Source organism: Danio rerio, chromosome 23 (genome assembly GCF_049306965.1).
Source record: "Danio rerio strain Tuebingen ecotype United States chromosome 23, GRCz12tu, whole genome shotgun sequence".
In the NCBI taxonomy this organism is placed as follows: domain Eukaryota; kingdom Metazoa; phylum Chordata; class Actinopteri; order Cypriniformes; family Danionidae; genus Danio; species Danio rerio.
In genome coordinates this window covers 43870091-43892883 of record NC_133198.1, presented here as the reverse complement: position 1 = coordinate 43892883, position 22793 = coordinate 43870091, and the positions used below count along the sequence as shown (strand labels likewise).

Here is a 22793-nt window from a genome sequence, read left to right as displayed (position 1 = left end):
TCTGGAGGGAGTGAGGGAGGATATAACACTAATTTATTCGTGCAGAGTGTAATGTAGCTGTTTGTGGATGTAAAAGGTTTGCACAGTCTCAAAGGTCACAGTGCTGATCAATGCAGATTTGGCTGTATCTGATAATTCCCCATACATTAACAAAGGACATCGGCTGTTTGTTCGTATTACTTATTTAAATTGAGCTGAAACAACACAATTCTTGAGTTTTATGAGGGACAATTAATTGTTTTATGTTCAACTTGTAGAAACTAAGGGTGCTTTCACACCTGTGAATCGATTCAGTTGTTCCGAAACAGAGATTACAATTGTTACATTGTTGCTCTTTGCACTTGGAGCGGTTCGCTTTCACACTGCAAAGTTTCTAATCGGACCAAAAGAGCTAAAACAAGTCACGAGCGAGTAAACTCTCTTCACATTGGTCCGAGTGTCAGGGTTTATTTTGTAGTGTCCCGATAAGCTGTCAGGAGAGGTGGTGGTTTGGTGGTGATTGACAGGGTGTGCGCGCGACGTGTCAGAGGAGAGACGCGGTGGGGAGGGGTGAGAAGGGTGCGCGATGATGCCTATTTGAGGACCGGGAGGGAGACGCGAGATTACCGGGAGATCATCACTCGTTTGCGGGCATCCGGAGACTCGCGAAACTTCCCGCCCTACTCATAATTCTCTCTTCATTTAGCCGTAAGCCTATTACATATCCATAAAGCACTGTGATGTAACCGCGCTCGGATCGCTTTCTCACTGCAATCGAACCGCTCCAGGGTTCGTTTCAATCGAGCCGAGACCACCTCATTCAATCGATCTCGGAGCGATTACTTTGGCACGGAACAGAGCGCGATTGCCCTGTTCACATATGCCAAAGGAATCGCGCTAACTGGGCAAACGAGATACGTTCCGAAACAAAAGTGTAGGTGTGAAAGCACCCTAAGTTAAAGAACACTGTGACTCACACTGTGGGATTTTTTTATAATCCTGAACGATTGTAGCATATGAGGCCCCGTTTACACTAGTGCGTTTTAGTTTTAAAACGGCGTTCTAGAATGAAAACGATCCGCGTCCACACTCGCGTTTTACCCAGCGTTTCTGAACTGCTCTCCGTCCACACCAAAACGCTGAAAACGCACATCACGTGACCACACAGACACTCTCGGGCAAGCGCTGCAGCCCATCTACCCAGGTGAGAGCTCTGCAAGTCGGACTTCTCATCAAGCATCTCTCGCTGGATCTAATCTCACTATATTTATTAAACGGGATATTTCATTCATCTTGTTGTCTTTATCTAACGACATATTCCCTGACTTTGGGCATTGGAATCTATTACTTGTTCTCAGGTAACGTGTTTTGGCTGAGCGCAAAGATAAGTTAATGATTAATGTAACCACGTAGCCTATTCTGTATATTGACTGATCGCTTGCCTTTATTTCCTATAATGTATAAACTTATTGTATGTTATACTATTATAATGGCCATTATCAATTATTAAAACTGATATTCAGCAAAAGAGAGGGTGTGTTTCGTATTTTCTCTGAAATTGAAAGGAGGCAGTTGTTAACGGCTCCGTTTTGTTATAAATATCCACACAGTGAAGATGACGCTCATGCAGCAAGTTGCTAATATTAAAATGAAAATAGGCAGTTCCTTAAATCATGTTTACATTTTATTGTTGAGAAAGTGAAACAACGGAGCCAGGGTGATGTGAATGAAGTTATAAAGTACACTGTTCCCTTTGAAGATTTGCCCGTGTCCTCGGTATAGTCTGCTTTTCCATATCAAACTGAGAAGAAGAGACTGCAGCCTTGATCAAACTTGCAAAGTCTGAACTTACACGGAGAGAATGCAGGACTGAACTGTGTGTGTTAAGCTACTTAATATTCAGGAAAAGCCCCAATCAGAAAGGCGAATGTCTGCAGCCTCGCCTCCGTTTTCAGATGTCTCCGTTTTCCATCATCCACACTGAGATGGAGCAGCAGCGTTTCAGAATGAAAACGGCCTCTCCAGCGTTTTCGTTTTCGTTTTCGTCGGCGCTCGAGAACTCCGGCGTAGTGTGGACGGTTGGCGTAACCGTAGCAAAACGTATGCGTTTTCAAACTAAAACGCATTAGTGTAAACGGGGCCTGAGACTGCACGAACATGGCTCTCATGTCACACTGTAAGATCTTAGCTGTCATAAAGTCAGACTGAATGACAATGAAGACCCTCCAAACACGACAGAAAACACGCCAACTTTGACGTCATCCACGCGTGACATTTTCACTATCCCGCGTTCTGAAATGATTCCTCACAGCAAGCGTGAACAATCTGTAGCGACAATTTTGCACACAGCGTGTCTCAATAATAAAACCAGGACTGTTTTGACATTTCACCGTAGTTGGTTGAATTGTCGCATGGATTGCGACATCAAATTCGGCGCTCCTATTGGTTCTTGGATTGACGCTAGCTACAGCAATTGTCACACTGCAGGAAAGTGTCTGAAATCTTCTAACACTGCCAGAACTTCATCGGAGGAAAAATCTGGTCAACGGGCACCAAGCAGCTGTCTGTGAACATGTCAAACCCACGATCAAAGACAACAGAATTTAGCCTAGGACTTCAGGAATCTTTTAGCATTTCCCAAATTTGTCTCAGATGACAAAAAAAAGTGGCTGAAATCCAGAGATGTATTGTCACAAATTAAAACTACTTCCCTACTGTACTTAAGTACTAAAAGGCTGTATCTGTACTCTACTGGAGTCTTGTTTTTTTCTCCTACTTCCACTTTTCCTTCAGTACATATTTTCGATGAGTTTAATACATTTATTCTGACAGATTTTTATGTGCTGCATTGTTACTCGTTACTAGGGATGTCAAAATTAATAATATAGATCATAACCGTTTATTACGTACTGACATCGTCATTTATCTCCTCTGTGCAATGTCTGCAGTAGGATACTATGGCGAAGGAGGTGAGGGCCAGTAAATAACCCTCTTACTACCATGAAGGCGGCACAAACACAAGCTGGCAACAACATGCTTTGGACTACAAACCTCCAGCTGTAGCCGTAATTTCAAAATGCAGATATGGTGAAAACATCACTTTAATATAATTTAGTCATGTTAAATTTAAACAATTAAAATCATATTAGGCATCAAACAACATCACAATCTCTTTAAGAGTAATACGCTTAAGTGTCCTCCTAGGCTTCAGTTCATGCCACCAGGTAAACACCATGGGGGCTTCCCTGCTTCAGCCTATTTAACCCAGTGAGCGCTAAAACAATGCAGTCATCTGTAGCACACCCTTGTGTTGTCTTTAAGTGCTGTTGTCCTGGTACTAAAGATTTAAAAACGTCCATTTAATGCTAACATTTAAGCGTAGCTGAGCACATTGTTAAACAGCGCTGATTTGCCATATTCACCAGTGCTCAACAGAAATGGCTGTGATTGGCCACAGAGACAGAGATGGTCATCAGTCATCCGATTGCTCGTCTGAGTTTGCACTTAGTAAACAGTGGTGAAGTGCAAAGAACTTAAATGTTAGCTAGAAATTGACGCTTTTTATAAATTTCAGTATCTAAATTCAGTATCGTGTAAGATCTAATATAGTGAAACAATCAGTTCATTCACTTGAGTTTGACAAATGGTATCTAAAACGTGTGTTTGGAAAAGAAAACGTTACGTTAGCTAACTAGTGCCATTTCTCTTAGCTGATAATGCTAAGAGAATTCTGAATGTTCATTCAGAACGGACCTTCAGGTCACTCGGAAGATGGTAAAATTATAAATTTGTGATGCTTTCTCTTCGCTGATAAGATAGACAGCCAGGTACACAACAATTCTGTGTGACTCAGGCGATACTTCCATGTTTTTTCCCAACGCAACCTCAATTTCGCTTTTTAAATGTCAGCCACATAAAATCAGTCTATAGCACATGTCTTTGGACTGTGGGGGAAACTAGAGCACCCGGAGGAAACCCATGCCAACATGGGAAGAACATGCAAACTCCATACACAAATGCCATCTAACCCAGCCGGGACTCCAACCAGCGACCTTCTTGCTGTGAGGTGACAATGCTAACCGCTGAGCCAATGTGTGACCGCTATGTGCAAATTAAATATGCATATTAACTACGAACCCAAGACAAAAATATTGCAGAGACTTAAAGATGTGCTCGTTTTACCTAACAATCGCATGGCAACCATCCAGAACACACCAGCAACAACCAAAAATAAATAAATGAGAAGTCATTCAAAGCACAACAGCAGTATGCTGAAATCCCCACGATCACTTTTGCATGGGCGAGAGGAAGTCTTTAATATGTGAAGGTTTTAAAGTTTCACGCGCAGCCAAACAACTCTGAGGTTGCTTAAAATATCTCTAATGTTTAATGTACAATTTTAAAGCTTTAAACAGCGAAAGCGAGAGGCTTGCCCTGCAACTGCTTAACTGACAAAATGTGAAGTAAATAATTTGTCACTGCCTCAAAACTCAAGTTTTCACTCGCTTTCAGGCCTGACTGCAGACCATCTGATCAAAAACACACTCAACGTTATTACGGAGAGTAGATTGTAGTGCTCTTTTCATTTGGGAGACGCTCGGCCTCTCCTGCAAGACCTGCTGAAATGCCTTTTGATTTCTATTTAATGTGTAATAGGCGAAGTATATTTAAAGCAAGCGAGTACTGCGGCTCAAAAAGAAATTTTAACAGAACAAAAAAGCACTTTAAAATTGCATGATATATTTAAAAATACATCATTTTGAAGAACAAAGTAAAAATCTCTTTAATAAGCCACTTGTAGGCTGATTTTCCAAGTGTAAAATGTAAACCCAATTTGAACAATGGCAAAGAGACAAAATGAAGGGGAAAAAAGTTCAAATAAGAAGGATAATAAAAGTTTAAATAATAAGAAATAATCATTTTGGTGATGTTTATGAATTTATTTACTCACTTGCAACAAAACTAAACAATTAGACAAAACATTGATCTAAGCTGTGTTTTGATTAATATGGAAAGCGAGTGCATGTTTTCAGCAAAACTAATATTGGATATTTTTTTTAATGCATGTCTGTGTAAAACAATATAATTTGCACAAATAAATTATGGGGTTTTGCTCTAAAGAAGTTGTAACCGCCCCGTTTAGAGCATAATTAAGGGCATTTTACATTATAACTAACGTGGTTCAAACGATGGATTTGCGACAGAAAAACTACAAGTTTTGGGAAACACACAACACTACATCTTTCTTTTCCCAAATGATGCATCGTGCTATGATAGTTCAGACACAAGTTATGTTGTTGTTAGGGAAACGCACCCCACGATATTAAACATAAACTAACATTAACTAATGGAGCGTTATTGTAATGTATTGTCAATAAGATTAAGACCTAAAAAAATACAGTTGGAGTCACAACATATTTTTAAACATAATAGTTTTAATAACTAATAATTTAATAATCTAATAAGTGATTTCTTTTATCTTTGCCATGATGACAGTACAGCTTAAAGTTACATTTAAAGGCTGGACTAGGTTAATAAGGTCATTGTATAATTATGATTTGTTCTGCAGACAATCGAAACAAATATTGTTTATAATTTTAACCTTAAAATAGTATAAAAAAAAACTGGTTTCATTCTAGCCGAAATAAAACAAATAAGTCTTTCTCCAGAAGAAAAAATATTATAGGAATTACTGCTTATAATTCCTTGCTCTGTTAAACATCAATTGGAAAAATCTGAAAAAGGAAACAAAATTCACAGGAGGGCTAATAATCGTGACTTCACCTGTATTTTAAAATAATAAATAATTAAATACAGACATAATATGAAATATTAAAGAAGAGAAATGGGCAACACGAATATATAGGAGTGCATGTTAGAAATAGAGAGATGTTTTAGAATATTTGGGATTCGTACAGGCTCAGATGAGTAATGATGAATGGTCAGTGCATCTCAAATGGCAAATCGCTGTTCAGTCTCACTTCACTGGACTCAAACACAGCCGCCAGTAAAAATAACCCGCGAGCTTGTCAGATTCGCGCAGGCAGACGACGGGAGATGCACACATATTGCATGCGAGAGATTCGGAGAATGTCGAAGCCTTAAATGGCTGACCCACAAAGACACTGCAAATAAAACTCACTTCAGTGTCTCATCCACATCATCTGAGCTTGTGCATGCAAACGGAGGTGAACGGCAGTTCCTGTCTTTAACAGGCAAACTGGGACTGATAATTTGTAGAACATTTGTTGAGCAAATTTGTTCTTTAATGAACAAGCTGGAGCAAATGCATGCACGTCTGCACACCCTGACCGGGTGAGAGTGTAATTACAGTGAATTGTTGCAGTAATCTGGCTTTAATGCTCAGTCTAATGCATAGAATCCATTAGGAGAGACAAACGGAAAGCCTAGAAAATAGAGAGAAGGCAAAACGATTACCTATAAATGCCAGTTTGCCTGGTTTGAGCTGTCATAAAGCTCATTATGTTCTTGCAACAAGTACTGTATGCTGTATTAGATTCTACTGACACACACACATGGATATCACTGACAAGGTACCTCCATATAATAGCAGGGTATGCTAATTGTTTTGTGGGAAGAGTTTAATGGTTTAGCATTTACATATATGAAGACGTTCAGGCAGCTATTCATGTTTGTTTTGTTAATGTACAGCTGTAATGGAAAAAAAATTATTTCTGCAAAATCGTAGCAAACAATGTGTATGTGTTGAATTTAAACAAACAAATTACATTTAGTAATGTTTAACTTAATTTGTTTGTTTAAATTCAGCCCAAATAAATTGTTTACAACCACTTAACTTAAAAGGATTTAGTAAATCCAGAGAATCATATTTGAATCATTTTTTCAGTGTAATAGTAGTTGAAGCATTTTAATAATAATAATAATAATAATAATAATAATAATAATAATAACAATTATTATTATTATTATTATTATTATTATTATTATTATTATTATTATTATTAATATTATATTTGCCCAATAAAACAAAATCTAAATATAACAAAACCTGAGAAGTAAAATTATTATTATTATTATTATTATTATAAATAATAATAATAATAATAATAATAATAATAATAATAATAATTTTACTTCTAAAATTATTATTATTATTATTATTATTATTATTAATACATGAACCTATTTCACAGTTAAACAATACTAAAATATTTCTTTCCATTTATGATTTAGTACTTTATTTTACTAACTAGTAGTGTCAAAAATATTTCTTATCATAATCAGTAACATTTTTTATTATTAATCTATTTTACAGTTAAACAATACTACAATATACCTTACCATTTATTATTTTGCATTTTATTTTACCAAATAATAATGCAAATAATATTTATTTTCATAGCCAACAATGTCTTAATAATCATTATTATTCGTACTATTTTTATTAGTAGTAGTAGTAATATTAAATAATTTACTAATTTTATAGCCAAATAAAAATAATAATAATTATAATTATAGATCAATTGATTATTATTATTATTATTATTATTATTATTATTATTATTATTATTAATAAGTGTATCTATTTTACAATTAACATTACTAAAATATTTCCTACCATTTATGATTTAGTATTTTATTTTACTAATTAGTAATGCCAATATTTATTTTCACAACCAACAATACTTCTTAATATAATGATTATTATTCTTACCATTATTATTTTATTAATATTATCATCAATATCATCATCTAATTCCTATATGATCAAAAAATGTTTTATGCACCCTAATAAACAACCATCACAAACCCAGATTTACTTGTTTTTCTTTTTTTAAGATTACATTGGTTGCAGTTAGTTTTCATCATGAGAAAATATTATACTAAGATTTATTCCCCCAAAATTCTGCAGCCTAACTTCATCATACTGTAACTTTTTAAGAGTTTTCAATGTTTCAATATTTTATAAACCAGTGGGTAGCCTTGCTGCCTAAATGCATCCTAAATGCTGGGTCGCTGGTTCGAACCTTGGCTCAGTTGGCATTTCTGTGAGGAGTTTGGATGTTCTCCCTGCGTTGGCATGGGTTTCCTCCGGGTGCTCCGGTTTCCCCCACAGTCCAAAGACATGCTACAGATGAATTGGGTAGGTTAAATTGTCCGTAGTGTATGAGTGTATGAGGGGACAGGCCCTGACGACAGGCCGGCCGGAATGTGTAAAACAGTCGTTATCATATGGACAAGTCTAAATGGAGGACTTGTTCTAAAGAGCCGACCCCGCAACCATACGAGACTAAAGCCAAAGAAGAAGAAGGTAACATTTCTGACATGTCTCTTAATTTTTAATTCAGAATTATAAAAAATTGAATTAAAAAATGCATTTCATTAGGGGCTGAAGCAAAAAAAAAAAATCTATATAAATCCCCTAAACTTGCATGTTTGATTTCTGGCATTCTCCATTTGCACATTTCATTCTGGGATTGCCTTCTCTGCAAAGGACAAATGCAGTGCTGGCTTTAAATATTGTTCACAGAAGGTGTGTTTTGGAATAGACTTCACGTCAGGAGCGAATTGTGATGCGGCCCACGTTTGAGGCTCACCGAGTAAGAAACAGAGCCCTAGACTTCTGATGACCTCTCATAAACTTCAATTGTCCTCACATAAAGCAATTGATAATTACTATATCCTGCAGACATTTAGAATTTTACAGATCATATGGTCATCTTCTGAACCTTCACTAAATGCCTTAATAAATCAGTTTTAGCTCATTTGTGAGAAAAACGTACCCACCGCATGGAGAAAGCAAGTCTATAACTCAGTTGAGATTCTCACTCAAAACTCAAAATCATTTCTTATTTTATTTAAGACATGGAAGAAAACAAATGTTTTGTCTCTCGGCGTCTCACACACACACTGAAGAATCTTGTTTATCCAATTCACCTATCGCGCATGTGTTTGGACTGTGGGGGAAACCGGAGCACCCGGAGGAAACCCACGCAAACACAGGGAGAACATGCAAACTCCACACAGAAATGTCAACTGACCCAGCTGGGACTCGAACCAGCGAACTTCTTGCTGTGAGACGACGGTGCTTACCACTAAACCACTGTGCCGCCCAATTCAGGTACAGAAATATAGTATAATTTAATGAACTAGATATTACAGTTTGCGGATAAACTTTATGGTGGATTGAGAAAGCCGAGTCTGAAAGTTTGAAGTGGTTTTAAAGTGTAAATAACTGAAGTAGTTGTCATGAAGTTTGAAACAGTCGGCATAGACAAGTACATGTTAGCATTTTTCTAGTATGGATTGGCATGTTTCTTGCTAGGCGGTTAATAGGGGGTTCTGAATGGTTGCTAAGGCGTTGCTAGGGTTTTCTGAGTGCTTGCTAGGGTGTTCTAAGTGGTTGCTATGGTGTTCTGAGTGGTTGCTAGATACTGTAGTTGCTAGTGTGTTTTGACTGGTTGTTAAGGTGTTCGCTAAGGTGTTGCTAGGTGTTTGCTAAGGCGTTGCTATGTGGTTGCTAGAGTGTTCTGAGTGCTCGCTAAGGTGTTGCTATGCGGTTGCTAAGGTGTTGCTAGGTGGTTGCTAAGGTGTTAATATGTGGTTGCTAGGGTGTTCTGAGTGGTTGCTAGGCAGTTGCTAAGGCCTTACCAGGCTGTTGTTAGGTGGTTGCTAAGGTGTTGCTAGGTGGTTGCTAGGCGTTCGCTAGGTTGTTGCTAAGGTGTTGCTAACATATTACTAGCATGATTCTAGCTTGAATTATCATGTTGTTAGCATAATTCTAGCATGAATTAGCATGTTACTAGTATGATTCTAGAATGAACTGGCATGTTACTAGCATGATTCTAGCATGAATTAGCACGTTGCTAGCATGTTTCTAGCATGGATTAGCATGTTATTAGTATGATTCTAGTATAAAATAGCATGTTACTAGCATGTTTCTAGCATGAATTAGCATGTTACTAGCATGAAAAAGCATGTTGTTAGCATGATTCTAGCATGAATTAGCATGTTACTAGCATGTTTCTACCATGAATTAGCATGTTTTTAGTATGATTCTAGCATGAATTAGCCTGTTACCAGCATGTTTCTAGCATGAATTAGCATGTTGTTAGTATGATTCTAGCATGAATTAGCATGTTACTAGCATGTTTCTAGCATGGATTAGCATGTTACCAGCATGTTTCTAGCATGAATTAGCATGTTGTTAGTATGATTCTAGCATGAATGAGCAATTTACTAGCATGTTTCTAGCATGGATTAGCATGTTACCAGCATGTTTTTAGCATGAATTAGCATGTTGTTAGTATGATTCTAGCATGAATTAGCATGTTACTAGCATGTTTCTAGCATTAATTAGCATGTTGTAATTATGATTCTAGCATGAATTAGCATGTTACTAGCATGTTTCTAGCATTAATTAGCATGTTGTTAGTATGATTCTAGCATGAATTAGCATGTTACTAGCATGTTTCTAGCATTAATTAGCATGTTGTTAGCAAAATAATTTTTACAAAATTACACAATGGTACAATTTCTTGTTCATGAATGCTTTAAACTCTTCTGATACGCCGTTTCTAAGTCACAGACTTTAAAAACACAAGGAAATGATCCACTTTTTCTCCATTACAGTAAAAATCTTCAATGACTGTGGCTCCTTCGCAACTGTAATCCCAATTCAACACAGCAGATCCTGCAATGTGACTATTGCAATACTGATGCTGAATGATAAATTGTGCAACTCAACTCTTTACACTACAAAATGGCGTAAAATAGTGCTTAAGCATGTGCTTCGGGACGCACCTTCAATGTCTTGAATGAATGATGTGACATGGCAAGACATAACAAATCCCCAGAGAGTAAACTGATGCACCTGTCCGTGTCTGATGTACTGCACTCACGCTAACTACTTCTGACAAGAGACATTAATCTGCTATACATGTCCAGATCGTGTCCAGTGTATAGATAAGGTGTCAGAATCATAATTAAAGCAGGCTTTTATTCTACTGTATGCCAAACTCATATATTTATTTCAATTACATCTCATTTAATAACCAAACTTATTTCTGTTTTGAATATTTTGAGGCACAATGGGTGGATTCTGATGCTATGGGCTGCAGTATTTTAACACGTGTGATTCTAAAAGACAAGCTAAATAAGAAGAAACTGTGCCGAAAGTGACAAGTTTGCATTCCTGCACCAATAAATGGATGATCATGAAAGATTACACATACTTGTATGTTCAAGCTTAGGCATCTATTAAAATATGCGCTCACAGTGTATAAATTTACCATAACGATAAGGCTACACTGCGAAAATACTGTGGAAAAAAGTGTTTTCTGGTTATTTATGGTTATGAATTGCATTATGGGATGTTGATCTCTGCGTTGTCCACTTTTGAAGTTAAACATTAACCTCTACAGTTTAACAAATGGACTTTTGTTGACATTTTAGTATTTTTAAACAATATAATGTATAAGAAATAATTTATAAATACACTCACTGGCCACTTTATTAGGTACACCTTTCTTGTACCGGGTTGGACCCACTTTTGCCTTCAGAACTGCCTTAATCCTTCATGCAATATATTCAACAAGGTACTGGAAATATTTCTCAGAGATTTTGGTCCAAATTGAGATGATAGCATCAAGCAGTTGCGGCAGATTTGTTTTTCCAATTTTCTGTTATCTAATTTTGGTGAGCCTGTGCAAATTGCAGCCTCAGTTTCCTGATCTTAGGTGACAGGAGTGGCACCCGGTGTGGTCTTCTGCTGCTGTAGCCCATCTGCTTCAAGGTTGGACGTGTTGTGCGTTCAGAGCTGCTCTTCTGCATACCTCGGTTGTTGTTTGAGTTACTGTTGCCTTTCTATCAGCACAAACCAGTCTGGCTAATCTCCTCTGGCATCAACAAGGCATTTGAATTGCCGCCTGCTGGATATTTTCTTTTTTTCTGACCATTCTTGGTAAACCCTTGAGATCCCAGAGAAAATCCCAGTAGATCGGCAGTTTCTGAAATACTCAGACCAGCCCATCTGGCACCAACAACCATGCCACGTTTAAAGTCGCTTATATCATCTTTCTTCCCCATTCTGATGCTTGGTTTGAACTGCAGTAGATCGTCATGACCATGTCTACGTGCCTAAATGCATCAAGTCGCAGCCATGTGATTGGCTGATTAGAAATTTGCGTTAACAAGCAGTTTAGGACACCTAATGCCAGAGGAGTGGGCAGTGGGTGTAATTCTGTACAATGACAAAAAATGTACTGGCAGCTTATTACAAGGTTTTTGTAGCATAATATACAACACCAACCTAGACAATATAGCACTTTAAACTATAACAAATGTTCATAAAAGTCACTTTTTTTGGTTAAAAGTTGTTCGAAGAAAGATCTAGATCCCATAACGCAATTCAAAAGCATAAACAAAAAACATGAATCAAAAAACAGAAAACTGTTTATTTACGGATATTTTTACAGTGTTTTTTAACATGCAAACACCTATTTTTATTTTATTATTACCTTTTATTTCAGTATATGTGATAAGTTTTTGTGGTCTATTTTAATGCTTTTGTTGTTGTTTATGAGGCACTTTGAGTTGCATGTATGTTGGAAAAGTGCTATACAAATAAAGTTTATTATTATTATTATTATTATTATTATTAATATTATTTTATAAGTAAATTGTCTATTTATTTATTTATTTATTATTTATTTATTGCCACATTAGCAACTTATGGCTATTTTATGGCAAAAAGGCTATACATAAAAATATTACATGATTAAAACAAATTCATATTACAATACAAACTGTTACTTAGACAAAAACATAAAATATAAATAAATAAAATTTACACAAAAATATATTAAAAGTTAAATATGATTTTTCAGTTCAATTTTTGATAAATAATTTAAAATTCTTTCTGGTGGTACCTTTTTTAAAAATGTCCATCAAAGTAATCTCCTTATAAAAAATTTGAAAATTGTCTGTTAAATATTTACAGTATCTATTTGATATGCTAGATCTGCCGTTTCCAGACCCCAAATAAATATTTCCCCCATTGCCTGCTGGGCCATGCGTTCACAATGGTATCTACATAAGCTCAAGTTCTAATTCTACCCCTTAGCTTTTACATTTACCCCTCTGAAATGAACATTTTTCTGTACCACAAAACAAATAAAGATAAGAAGTTTGAGAAATTTTCCTGAAATCACCAGCTACAGCAGCAACATGACTGCAAAATGAGCAAAGAGATCCTCAAATGTTACAAAAATTACTAAATTTGCAAACGATAGTCACTTACAATAGCTAGGCCAGTCAAGATATATTTTGTTAAATGATATATTGCACCAAAACTTTTTTGTGCTATTTTATGCACAATATTTTATTATTAAGCATATTTAATTATAGTCATTTTAACAATTTAACAATGGGGCATTGGAATCAGAATGTGAAAATGCATATCCTTAATAAAATGTTAACAAAAAAAAAAAAAAGAGCAAGGAAAAAATAACAGAGGCTGTGATATCTGCAACCAGATCTATTTTCAGCTGTCAGATGAAAAATACTATAGTAATTTATAGTAAATACTATGTGTTTTTTTTGCCATACTGACAACTGACACCTCCAATAGAGATAGAGATGTTGCACAATCAGCTAAAATTTCGCTAGAATGGGCGTTATATATTGTATCACCAAAATGAATGAGGTTATGTCCATGTGTTGTGCGATAAGTCAATATATTGATTATTGAGACAGGCCTAATTCTCTTTACACTTACCCCTTAGTTCAAATTAAGATTTTTCTGGACCACATTACAAGCAAAAGGGGTATAAGAAATTTACACACAAGCTACAGCAGCAACACTGATGCAAAATGAGCAAGGAGACCTTTAAATGTTAAAAATTACTACATTTTCCAAACAATAATCACTTAGCTAGGCTTGTCACGATATCTATTTTTTGTTGAATAATATATTGAACCAAAATATATTGAGATAAACGATATTATTGTCATTTTAACACCATTTTACACAGAGTATTTTATTCTTAAGAATATTTAATTATAGTCATTTTAACAATTTAATAATAAGGCATCATAATCAGAACGTGAAAATATCCTAAATAAATAATAATAAATGTTAACACACAAGTACAAGGTAAGAAGTAACATGAAAATATACTGTAGTAATTTATAGTAAATACTATAGTGTTTTTTTAACCACACTGACACCTCCAATAAAGATAGAGATGTGGCACAATCAGGTAAAATGTTGCTAGAATTGGTTTTTATGCATGAGCAATATTGCAAATGATTGAGGTCATGTCCATGTGCGATAAGTCCATATATTGATATTTGTGACAGGCCTAATAATAGCCGCTGCAAAATACTACAATACAACATTTTTTAAATACTGAAATTCTGACCTCACGACTTGACAGAATAGGCCAGCTTGTCAGAAATATCTGGTGGTGGTGAATTTGCTTTTTACAGCACGCCTGTTATAAGGTTAGAGTTGTTTACTTGTGGTTACATGAATATGAGTGTAAACGCACAGCACATTTCGTGCTTCTTGCAACATGATCCACCAGTTGAAACAGAAGCCTGAGAACACCCAGAATTACAAACACTTTTGAGCTGAAAATGAACAGCTCTTGTCCAAATACAGCATAAAATAACATTGCCAGCCGGGCCGATCACACTGAACGCGCTTTTCAGTTGTGAATACTGCATTTTGTTGACATTTGCAAAGTAGTAAAGTACACTGCTTATTTTTATTTGTTATTAGGAAGGCATGGGCCAGTATAAGAAAAATATAATGGTTTCACGGTATCATTGTATTGTAATTACTGCTCTAAAAAGGTAATATTCCAAAAAGTCCCAACTAATGTAGAACAGTATTTTATATAAAGAAACAAAAAGGACTACATAAATGACACATATCACAGATATATAATAGACTAATTCTGGATTCAACAGATAACACCCTTCATATTAGGGCAAAATGGGAATCCGAACTTATTGAAAAAAATTGAGGATGATATTTGGGAAAACATAAGTTCAGAATCTCATAAGGGGATCAAAAGCCATAATTGGAAAGAGTTCAACTGGAAAACAAAAATTAGGTTTTTTAGAACACTGATGGTCTCAAAAGATGCTAACAGTCCACAGTCAGAGGAATGCTGGAGGGGTTACAAGAATGTAGGTAATAATGCACATATATGTTGGGAATGTCCGAAAATACTTGCATTTTGGCAAAGGGTAAAGATTGAGATAATGAAAATGACGCAGTTAGATTTACCTTTTACTCCCCTGTTTTTCTTGCTTGAAGGGTTCCCCCAGGATATACAGTTGAAGTCAGAATTATTAGCCAACTTTTTTAAAAATTTTTTCTTTTTTAAATATTTCCTAAATGATATTTGACAGAGCAAAGAAAATTTTCACAGTATGTCTGATAATATTTTTTCTTCTAGAAAAAGTCTTATTTGTTTTATTTCGGCTAGAATAAAAGCAGTTTTAAATTTTTTAAAAACTATTTTTGGGACAAAATTATTAGCCCCTTTAAGCTAATTTTTTTCTCTCGATAGTCTACAGAAACAAACCATCGGTATAGAATAACTTGCCTAATTACCCTAAACAGCCTAGTTCACCTTATAGTTAAGCTTTTAAATGTCACTTTAAGCTGTATAGAAGTGTCTTGAAAAATATCAAGTAAAATATTATTTACTGTCATCATGGTAAAGATAAAATAAATCTGTTATTAGAAATAAGTTTTTTAAAACTATTATGCTTAAAAATGTGCTGAAACAATCTTCTCTCCATAAAACAGAAATTGGGGAAAAAAAATAAACAGGGGCGCTAATAATTCAGGGGCGCTAATAATTCTGACTTCAACTGTATATATAATAAAAACCAGAGATATATACTACATATACTTTTACTAAGTGCAAAAAAGACCATAACAATAAATTGGATCCTCCAACAATAGTACAGTTGATAGAAAAACTTGAATCTATATATAGAATGGAGCGTATGATTGCTCAACTTCAATTGATACTGGATATTTTTTAAACAAAGATGGGCACCTGTTACTTTGTATCTGAACAGGACATAGTATTTCCAGCTCCTTTGAAACTGAAAATAATGTATGTTTTGTTTTTGTTTTGTTTTTTTACATCTAGGGTTACTTTTTACTCGTTTTCTTTTTCTTTTTTTATAATCGCTGCTGTCACTGAATGTTCTGTTCTGTAAAATGTTTAATGTATAAAAACAACGTAAAAAAAAACAGAAGTAATTACTGCTCTAAAATATATTCTTTTTAAATGTCTGGGTGAAAAAAATTCCCCCTTTTGAGCACAGTACATTTTATTTTGAGAAACATTTAAAATATTTTGGAGCACTAAGCATATTAGGCCTAATGAATTGTTGATTTTTTTCTGTCTTCATTTGCTTCAAAAACAGATTTTTTTACAATATAAAATGGCAGATATTGTTGTCCTTAAAAAAGGAACTTACCTTAACATAACCTAACATACCTTAAAAACAGTATTGCAGAAAATTTTGACGGTTTTAAAACCTTGACTTTTCTAAACCGCGGTATACCTTGAAAACAGTTATTGTACCACTAGGCAACCGCTATATCAATATTTTTGGTGCTGGAGCACATGACTACATAAAGGGCAAGTATTAGGGGTAGGGGTATAAAAGAGAATTGGCATAATTTAGGCCACTTGAAGTTTGGGCAGAGGAGCAATGGTTGTGCCACACTGAGCCTGGTTTCTCTCAGGGGATTTATTTTCTTCACTTTCATAAATTGGTGAAGTTTTGTTCCTCGTTGCCGTCACCTTTGGCTTGCTTGGTTTGGGACTTGTGGAGCTGCGTATCGCTAGATTTGCTCTTCAGTGTTTGGACTTTCAGTAGTGAAAATGAAACCACACTGAACTGAACTAAACTGAACTTCAACCCTGAATACAATTTCAATATACTAGAACAATTTACTGTTAAGCTACTTTGACACAATCTACATTGTAAAAGCGCTATAGAAATACAGATTAATCAAATTTAATTTCTATCCTATGAAATTACCCAACATGGGTGGAACTAAAAACGCAAATGTGTGTTGATCATCTGGTCAAGATAGGTGATCTTCCAGTGCACTTTTACAATACATTAAGGCGAAAAGAGAGCCATTTTGGCAGTTTGGTTTCAAGTAAATATCTGTTGTTGTACAAATGAGAAAGTTTTAAGTTCTGAAACTTTTCCAGTACAATGGCCTCTCAGATGTCAAAAAGATTAAAAGGACTTTCTCAATACTTGACCATTTTAAACAACAAGATTTTAAAGTGTACACATGCTTCTTTTCCCTAGTTATTTAGTAAATATGTGTCTTAGTTATGAATTCTGTCCTTCAAACGGTCTTCTCAGAACAAGAGAGTTAACAAACGCAAGGCTGGAGCAAATTGTCACATCTGTTTCATAATTCGTTGTGCTGCAAAATGTATTAATTAATACCAGCGTTTGAGTTCCTTATGTAAAAATGTAATGCGAGTTACTTTTTAGTTTGATTAATTTGCTTTAAAAAAATCAATTGCTGAATTAAAATTGATGTTGAATCACACAGTCAATGAGAGAATTTTCTCTCTGCAGAAACGAGCAGAAACCAAAATGGCAGAGCCTTACATTTCTGCGCTGGACGTATTCTCATTATCCTTAACACATGGAAGTAAAAGGAGATTGTCTCAATGCTCATTTTACTTCACTAATAAGACAAAAAGTACAAACCTGTAAGTTGCAAACACTTTGCTTCAAACTTTCATTAATCTGTATAAACGGCACGTACAGCTCTGGCCTCAAGAAGTTCTCAGAAGTTAACATTATCCTAAATTATTATTATTTGATGTGTTTTTTAAAGGTAAACAAAGTTTACAAAGTTATACAGTGTGTTGTTAATTGCAGAGCTTCTCTGTTAAAAAAAAAAAAAGAAAAAAGGCAAGTAAAATGAATGTAAAAGTAACGTAAAGCATTACTTTCCATAAAAAAATTAAGCACAACTAGTAATGCAATGTTATGCACTGTAAAACCCAACAGTCAACTTTATCAAGAGTGTAGTTAACTCAAAATAAAGGTTAATTCTACTCATTTGAAAAGAGTTTTGAAGGCAATGAGTAAATTAAATATCTTATTACTTCAACTTAAATACTGTAAGTTCACAGTACTATGGATTAGTTTAACTCAAATGGTTTGTAGCAATCGTTTCCTCAAATGGTTTGAGTTGCCTTAATTTATTAGGTTTTACAGTACTCAGTTGGTTTGAGTCATCTTCATTTATGGGTTGTACTGAGCTCAAATTACTTTGTTTACTCAAATGGATCAAGTTCACAGTACTCATTAGGAATATATTTGAACTTAAATGGTTTGTTGAAATTGTTTTTTTTTACGGTTATCTAAACTTTTTGGGTTTTACGGTGTACTAGAAACGTAATATCATAACGTACACTTTCAGAAGTAACTTTCCCCAACACGGATTAATACAATTTCTGTTATTGAACGCAGTGGTTCACTACTTTACATTTCGGCAGTTTTAATTTGTTTCATAATGCTTGTTTTATTGATCGCTAATGATAAAATAGAGACAAAATAAAATAACATCAATTCATTTATTTTCCTTCAGCTTAGTCCCCGATTTATTGGGAGTCACAACAGTGGAATGAACCGTCAACTATTCTGGCATATGTTTTATGGATGCCCTTCCAGCACTGTGCTAAAAACTAAAATAACAATATAACATTTCACAATATTAATATATTAATATAACAATAGATGCACTAAATAAATATTAACAGCATCTTCCATTATGATATTTAGAGCGGTTTAAATTTCCCATCAGAGAGAGAAAATTCTATTTATCCTACAGTTGAAGTCACAATTATTAGCCCTCCTATTATTTATATATATATATATATATATATATATATATATATATATATATATATATATATATACACACACACACACACACACACACACATATACACACACACATACATACATATACGTACATATATATTTTGCAAATGATGATTACCAGAGCAATGAATGAACTCCTATATAATTTGTTTTGCTAGAGAAAATCATATTTGTTTCATTTCGGCTTCAATAAAAGCAGTTTGACATCAATATTATTAGCCCCTTTGAGCATTTTTTCTTAAATTGGCTATAGAACAAACCATTCTTAAATAAAAACTCGCCTAATTGTCCTAATTAACCCAGTTAAGCCTTTTAAATTGCACTTTAAGCTAAATACTAGTATCTTGAAAAATATCTAGAGAAATATGATGTACTGTCATCATGACAAAAATAAAAGAAATCATTACATTACTTATAATTATTAGAAATTAGTTATTAAAATATTGTTTAGAAATGTGTTTAGAAATCTCTGTTAAACAGAAATTTGGAATATATATATATATATATATATATATATATATATATATATATATATATATATATATATATATATATATATATATATATATATATAGGGGCTAATAATTCAGACCTCAAATCTATCTATCTATCTATCCATCCAAGTGTGACAACTTGCCCCGGTCTCCACTGCAGCATACTCTCTACACACTCACAATTGCTCTCAACAATACCGGAGCAGCTGCTCAGGTTGTAGGTTCAAACCCCAGAAGGGCAGATGAACTATCCACTGTTGTTTCTGAGCCAGTTCATGAATCAAAAAACTAGCCAGCAACCATGTGCCTTTGATTAAGACAGTTAACCTCGTGCTGTTCTGACAGGACCGAACCTGAAATGACTGACCCAAAGACGCTGAAAACACCAATTAGTAAATGAGCAGCCAATATAAAGCGCAACGCGTCCGTGCGCTCCGGTAACCGGTCACCGGTAACCAGTGCGCGCAGCGCGGCTCCATCTGTCACACATTCATCCGAAACGAAAAATAAAAAACATGCATTTCCCAAACGTACACGTATCCACATGAGACACATCTAGCCAGCACACATCAGTGAGCATCTGTCATCCTTCACAGCCATATAACATGTCGTTAGATGCACCATGAAGTGCCTGTGGATATATTATAAGCGCATGTTTCCGCTTTAATAAGTTTGATGTGTGCTCGTGATGTGTACGCATATTATACATGCAGCCTGCCGCTTGATAAATAAACATAAAATAAGCAAAATAGCTGATCTTACCTTAAGGATGCTTGTTTTAAATGTCAGCAGGAGATTCCTGTGTCTTATGTTGGTGAAGGTCTGAGAGACAGACACGCGCTTGCATAGAGAAGCGCGTAGAGTCTCTCTCTCTCTCTCTCTCTCTCTCTCTCTCTCTCTCTCTCTCTCTCTCTCTTCCATTATCATCTTCTTCATCTCTACAGCTCTTGGATATGCGCGTGCACTGCACACCTAAAATAAAAATTAGCTATATGTCTTAGCTATATTTAGGGCGGGGGTAGATATAGAAATCAAAACTTAACCGTAAAATTCACAATTAGAATACAAGCACTGCGTGAGACATTTAAAAATCTTGTCGTGTTTAGTTATTTGGCGAATATTGCTATAAATACGATTGTATCCAACTCATTGCCGATTCGGTGTTTTCTTCCAAATAACAAACAGACAAACAAAAACAAACAAACTAAATTACAATTTCCGTCAAACTGAAGACATCTTGGCATTTGATGACCGTTAGATGGCGCCAATTAGCCGTTAAATCCTCTGACGTAACATCTCTGTTCTAACGTTTTCTAAAATTTGAATCTCTTTTAAACTAATTCACAAATTCCACCCGGTTAAACTTTTTCTCAGTAAATTTAAAAGGGATATTGATATACATTGTTTTTTGCATTTGGAAACTGTATCCTACATCTTTTGGCACTGTGGTTATGTTTAAAAGCTTTGGTATGATTCTTCCGTTTTCATAAAGAAAAAGGTAGGCCCTACTCTATAATTTTAATCTGCATTTTGAAAACGTATTTTTTGGATATTTTAATTATGATAATTTGAATAAGGAAGTTTTTGTTATTAACCTAGCCTATTTATTTTGTTAATTAAGTTTCATATTCATAAGTGTAAATTTTCCAACAAAAAATATTTTTTTAATACTGTGTTTTATAAGAAACTAAAAAATTACTTTTGCACTATTCCGCATAGTGCTAATCGAAAGGCCATTAAAACTGTCCAACTGTGCTCTAGTTTCAATATTTTAATTCTCCAAAAAAAAAAAATAATAAAATTGCAAGAACGAAATCATATTGGTCAGATTAAATCACAATCAACAAAGCAAATCTTTAAATTGAAATTCTTTATTAACAAACAAAACATTTTAAATCCTCTCCCACATTGGCTCATCTTTTAATTGAAATTGATTCCTTGCTTAAAGCTATACGTTTACCTAACAACCAAAAATTCTGCAAGATAATAAACTTATGAAAATATCATGCTTCCAGTAAGTTAGTAGATGCTTTCTGTGTTTGTTTAATTTTGCATGTCCCCTTTCTTTATTTTGTTCTCCACTTTTCTCTCTTATTTGTTACTTGTTCTTATCACTTTGTAATTGTATGCACTTGTATTCCAGTCTCTTACAGATGACTTCCTGGTTTATATTGTACATTTCTTCTTTTTAAAATAAAAGTTTATTTAAAACAAACAAACAAACAAACAAACAAACAAACATTTGAATTCTAAATAATAGTAATAATAATAATAGTACAGAATATCCAAATAATTAATAACTGTTGTTAAACACCTAAAGAGTCGCAGAATATTTCTGTTTAATGCTGTATGGAGGTGGATGTCACTTTTTGTTTAAATACATTTATTTTGTTCTCCTGTTTTTGATAGAGAGGGAGCAAGGTAAGATCTTTGTTTTTATTTCTTTTTAATGTTATTTTGAGAGTTTAGAAAGTTGCTTCCTCAATCAGTAAGACCTTTTGTTTGTTGTTTAGGCTGTATCCCCTCCTGAGTATGTTTGACCATTTGTTATTTATTATTTGTTAATTTGTAAGTAAATATACTTGGTTTTGTGTATTGGATTTGGTGTGATTTATTGTTAAAGAGCTGGGACAGAAGAGTGATGATTGTTTTTTTGCCTTCACCTTTAGTTTTTGGTTTTTTAGTTATATTTTCTATTATCAAAAATTCCCTCCAATTTTATAATTTGGCTAAATCTAATTTGTTCATTTTATTTTTTCCCCCTTTATGTTAAATTGTTGCTTGTTTCCATGGCCCTAGATAGGGGAGGCACGTAACAACACAATTATTTATATTCAGTTTACTTTAAATATTAGCAATATTTCCTCAGTAGTTGGCTCATTTCTTTTTTATTCTGCATAGCACAGTATGCTTATGTATTTACTTGTTTGTTGGATAAACACATTTGAATCTATTTGCATTATCATTCATTTATCCATTTGTTACTTATTTGCATTGTTAGAAATGAAGTATTTTTTTTCTATAAAAACATTTTTTATGAAAAAAAAAAAACATTTTTATTTAAAAAGTTCTCAAAACTACACTCAAAATTCTAAAAACTATTTTGTTGGTTTGGTGTCCAACAGTGTGGCTTGCTTGTAACACCCTGTTACAACTAACCCAGCTGTGTCATGTTTTCCTCAAAACTGGCTAGCAGTCACAGTGTGTGTTTTACATCTTTCAAAATGGTTTAATTTTTTTAGCCAAGAAGACGGTGATCACAACAATACGATTTTTTTCGTTCATACTTTCACAGATTTTTTTTTAAATAAAAAATATTGACTATATTAAAAATACTTTTATGCTGCAAAAATGGTTTATCCTGTGTTTCTCATC

The 22793-nt window shown here is 34.4% G+C and overlaps 1 protein-coding gene across 5 annotated transcripts in view; it reads right to left on the bottom strand.

Annotated features, from left to right (window-relative positions):
• The window catches only part of cdh24a (cadherin 24, type 2a), a 210625-nt gene that overhangs the window by 174860 nt on the left and 12972 nt on the right, over window positions 1-22793 (bottom strand). For 3 of the 5 annotated variants that reach the window (XR_012398708.1, XM_073939335.1, XM_073939334.1), the window contains exon 1: window positions 20181-20253. The exons of 1 other annotated variant lie outside the window; for it this stretch is intronic. The gene's annotated coding sequence lies outside the window, so the exon portion shown is untranslated. Of the gene's footprint in view, window positions 1-20180; window positions 20391-22793 lie in introns of those variants that run through there. One more of the 5 variants, XM_021470042.3, reaches the window with a different exon arrangement.